General features: G+C 34.7%; 1 pseudogene; it reads right to left on the reverse strand.

Moving 5' to 3' along the window:
- The window catches only part of LOC147469304 (uncharacterized), an 11,877-nt pseudogene extending 8,472 nt beyond the window's left edge, over positions 1-3,405 (reverse strand).
- Between the last annotated feature and the right edge of the window lie 1,595 nt (positions 3,406-5,000).

Raw genomic sequence — 5,000 nt, forward strand, 5'->3', positions numbered from 1 at the left:
ATATATATATATATATATATATATATATATATATACATATATACATATACATATATATATACATATATAAATATATATATCTATATATATATATATATATATATATATATACATACATACATACATACATATATATATATACATATATACATATATACATATATATATATATATATATATATATATATACATATATATATATATATATATATATATATATATATATATATATATATATATTCATTTATTTATTCCCAAGATAAATGAGGCAACTCGTCCATAAAGCCTGCGGTTTTGTACACCATACTTCACTAACTCCAGCTTCTTTTACAAATCACAGGGGCAGCTCTAACATGTATTTGATCAATTAAGCGCAAATGGCAGTATTTATATTCCTTGCTACAAAAAGAGCAAAATATACACGGCCATGGAAAATATCTTATAAATATGTATATTACATCAATATATCCAGAAATGGTGGCGTTTCTAATGACCTACTTAAATATTTTGTCTCTTTAGCTGTCAATAAAAGTTTCGGGATGTTAAACAGTTTATGTGTATAATGGTGCGTTATATATAAAGGAAATGCTTTTCCGCATCAACATGTCCATTGCTAGGTCAGCAAACTAAATTGCCTAGTAAAGTTTTAGCAACATAATATCTCTTTTTTCGAGATTTAAAAATTGGCTCACGTGTTCTCCAACCACAAAGTTCTTCAGCCATGACTGTGGGAAATATTGTAAATGACATCTGCATGAATGATTACTGTACTAGGGAACACGATTATATATTTTTTTAAATTTGGAATTCTCTCGTGTGGTTACCTGACTCCGCCCAACTTGGGCCACAGATAATGCGCAGTTTATTGAACAACCACTTAATCAAGAATTCTCATGAGCTCTAGGAAGGAATCTCGAACCTCAAAAAGCTAAATAAAAATAGCTGGCACTGTAATCAAATTAACAGCTACGATAAGATTAAGATACCGATTTTCATTCAAGTTTAGTAGACAAAGACGAATTTAGAAACAAAATGTAAACTATGCAACAGCTTCAGAAACTTTTGTTTTTCAGTGTTTACGACCGTATGCTTAGGCAGCGTGGCAGATACCGAACAAAAAAGATAATCTTTTCTCCTTTAACACGCACACACATATCGACATAGATAAATATACATTTCAGACACAGAGATACACACACACATATATATATGCACTACTGGTCAAAATTAATTAGCCACCATGAGAGGACGAAGGTAGCCAGAGCAAAAGCATCCAAGAGATCTTAAAGAAGCACAAATGATTGAGTGGAATAAACCCTCAATCATCTATATTTTTATCATGACTCTTGTAAACAAGTCTTAAGAAAGAAACAAATAATGAAATGAAGCACTGCCGTAGTCTTATCACCCTGATATCAAAACGTGAAGTTTCCTCTTCATCATTTCGCTAAATACGGTTATCTTCCATGTAGATGGATATGTGCAAACTTATCGGTGTGTGCTTTCAATGTTCCTATACATGCAACTGTAACCAATCCACCAATATCATTAATCTGTATAAGATTTTGATGATAGTTTGATTTCACATCGGGAAAAGGATGTGATAAAATGCAATGTTGTTTCATTACTAAATCGAACGTGTATTTTCGTCTCCAATGAAACTTTACGATTGGTGCTTTGAAAAGGCCACAAAAAGCATCCATCCCACAAATATTCCAATTGTTAGTGCCGACTAGTACATGACACATGCTGATGAAATAATGATAATGATAGCAATAATGCTAATGATAAAGATAAGAATAAGAAGATGAAGGCAATTATTTACAATTCAACATCAATAAAAGTTGTGAAAAGTGAGGAAGTAATCCGGTCGAGGGCAAAACAGTAATTACGACTTGCCCTTCATATTGGGATTAAGATATTTTTTCTCATCTCAAAAGTAACCTGATTCAGTATTTAGGATTAATTAATTACTGAAAACGTGACTTCTTGTTTCCTTAGAAAAAGAAACGCATGGTTGGGTATCGTTGGATGTTCAACATAAATCCAAAAATAAGTAAGGTTTATACCCCCAAAAAATGTATTTCTGCTCTCATGGATTTTACAAACTATCACTAATAGTGAAATCGCAAATTTCTTGTTTTTTTCACAAATATAGATTTTCATCGCTCTGTTAAATTATACTCTCTCAAAGTAGAGTTTGGTTGTGTACTGAATGTGCGTATGCGTCTACCTCCTTTGTTTCCTCTAAGACAATGGTTCTTAACCCTTTATATACCATACTCATAAAGTCGGTATATAACAATGAGACTCTTTGCTGTTCCGCTTAATATATTACAAGATGGGATAGTCCTCAGACTTACATATTCGTGCAATTGTAGACAATTCCACATACATTTTCGCTGGACGTGGACAGTGATGTGTCACGGTCCCTCGAAAGCTTTTCACGGAAACCTGTAGATCCGCGGAACACAGGTTGAGAACCACTGCTCTAAGACATCTTTAAGTGTTATTATATTAAAACTTAGATGTAACCTGAACTCAGATACAAGTTATATCCCCAGTATCAACAGGGTTTATAATGAAATTTTCAGTTTGAAGTTGATCACTCTATTAGATTAAACATTTTATATCGAGAATTATACAACAATCATCTAATATTTTTTCAGGGAAAATAGTTGTGGCGCCAGTAAAAATGTATATGCAATTGCGAGTGCATATACGTACATGGATAACATACACATATACTGGAAATTTCACGTAATTTATTTTTGTCACAGGTGAATTGTTTTTTACAGGACATTGCATTGCTTTCCTTTCTCGTCAAATGGATTATTTTGTTATCCTCAGTATCTTCATTCTCATTTTTAGTACAATTTTTATTTTACTTGAGATTATTCTTGCTATCATTGTTATTGCTATCACTACTTCATTATATTCTAGAGTATTGTTTTAATGACAGCTGATATTTACTAGAGTAAGTTGATGGCTTTGCAACTGATTTTTTTTCTAAAATGATAATATCATTGATATTGTATCATATGTTTATTATTGTTGTTGTCTAAAAGAGGGAAGACAGAGTGTGTGAGAGAGAGAGAGTAAAAACGATAGAGATGTATGACTATGTTGTTCGATATAAACAAGGTCATATGAAATATCAAACTATATATCAACATTTATTTACACATTTAGATAAAATGCATCCTAATAATTGACTAGAGTTTCACCGGATGAAGTCACCGCATGACGAGGTGAACGACACATGACGGGGAACGACGACTAGACGCGGTCGTGGCCAGAGGGCGCTGCGCAACGCATGTCCTCGTAGGCCGACATGAGGGTGATGAGCTGGTGCTTGGAAGGAGGCTGTTTAGCCGTGTATTTACACAGCAGGCACGAGGTCATCAGGCATCAAGTTCATGGTTTCTGATCGATGAGTACGAAAGTGGAAAGATTGCGTTGCGCGCACGTCACTCTGTGGTTAGGACTGACCTGATCAACGTTTATGGTCTAATTAATGTGAGAGTAGTTCATGTGACCATGACCACTCATAAAAATGTAATGGAAACCTTATGGAAGTCATCTTAGGTCAAAGTAGGTACGATGGGCGGGCAAGTCATAATCGCTTGACCTTTTACCTCTGATTCCCCGTTCCTGTCTGTACTATGTATCAGGATACTTTACAGGTAATGGGGTTCAATTAAGCGTACTTTATAGTTTTACTGACGCCTGGAACGCCATTTTTAAAAAAATCCCTCTTCAATGACATTTAGGAATTAACATAACCACATTGAATTCACTAAAAGAACAGTGTATAGGGTTGCAGCCAAAGGAGAAGCGCTAAGCATGATTATTATTGTTTGCTTTAAATTGTAATTAGATGATTAGATGAATTGATAATGTATATAAAAAATCAGATCTACTGCCTATTGTTCTCATCCTTTTATATGATTTCAGAGCTTAAATGACCCCAGGAGCAGTGACTACGACTTGCCCGCCCATCGTACCTACTTTGACCTGAGATACCCTGTAAGGGGATTATGTGACCGCTTTTCTCACCTTAGACAAAGGATTCTAAAGGAATTGCAGGTAGTTAAATCACCGATTTTTTTTTATTTTTTATTCATGTGATCTTCAGTATCGTGGGATCGTATGAACACATGCCTAACAGCACGCAGTGCCAATACACCTTTTCTTGGTAGAGCATACATATTGTTCAGACTTTTGCACCTCGTTCCTTCGACATAATCTTGGTCATATAATTGTTAGTAAACACACACTCTGGCACTGGAACACATGAACTGTAATATATAATTCAATATCATAATACTTACGGTATATTTCTATTAAAATGTAACATCTATTTATATTTCAATACAAATACGAAAATATGATATCTGAACAATCGGTAGAGTGGTATCTTACCAGTTAAGGCACATGTCTGCTTTTTGTAAGACGGCAAGATTTCATAAAAGGAATGACAGGCTTTATACAAAGACCTTTGACACTCATGTGTGTCTTTGCAATAGAGAAAGAGTTTGTAATGACCCTATGCACTCACACACACACTTCAAATAACTGGGGTCTTAAAATGTTAAATGCTTGTAGTACTATAATCAGTTTAAAAGCCGCAATAATATTCAAACACCGACTCCATCTAGTTCAGCGCAGAAACAATTAGACAAGAATGAGGGCGCAAACTATAAGACGTAGTCTATATGAGAGCCCTAGAAAAAAATAAGTTTAATGATGTAAAGCCTGTGAGAAAAGTATAGTTTAGGGCGGGAAACCGGTTACATAAGCCGGCTTATTGGATGGGGTATTTAGGGTCAAGGTAGGTATAATGGGCAGGCAAGTCGCATTTTCCAGTCCATCTTCAACAGGATCCCCAACCCCTCCCTTCCCGTATACTTTTTGACTCAGTTCTACTCGTCTTCCTATGATGTGGTGATGCGTCCATTTGTTCATGATAAATGAACAGTCGTTTTTTGTACCATTAT

Source organism: Penaeus japonicus, unplaced genomic scaffold (genome assembly GCF_977035675.1).
Source record: "Penaeus japonicus unplaced genomic scaffold, GWHDUDI00000001_assembly GWHDUDI00000022, whole genome shotgun sequence".
Taxonomy (NCBI): Eukaryota; Metazoa; Arthropoda; class Malacostraca; order Decapoda; family Penaeidae; genus Penaeus; species Penaeus japonicus.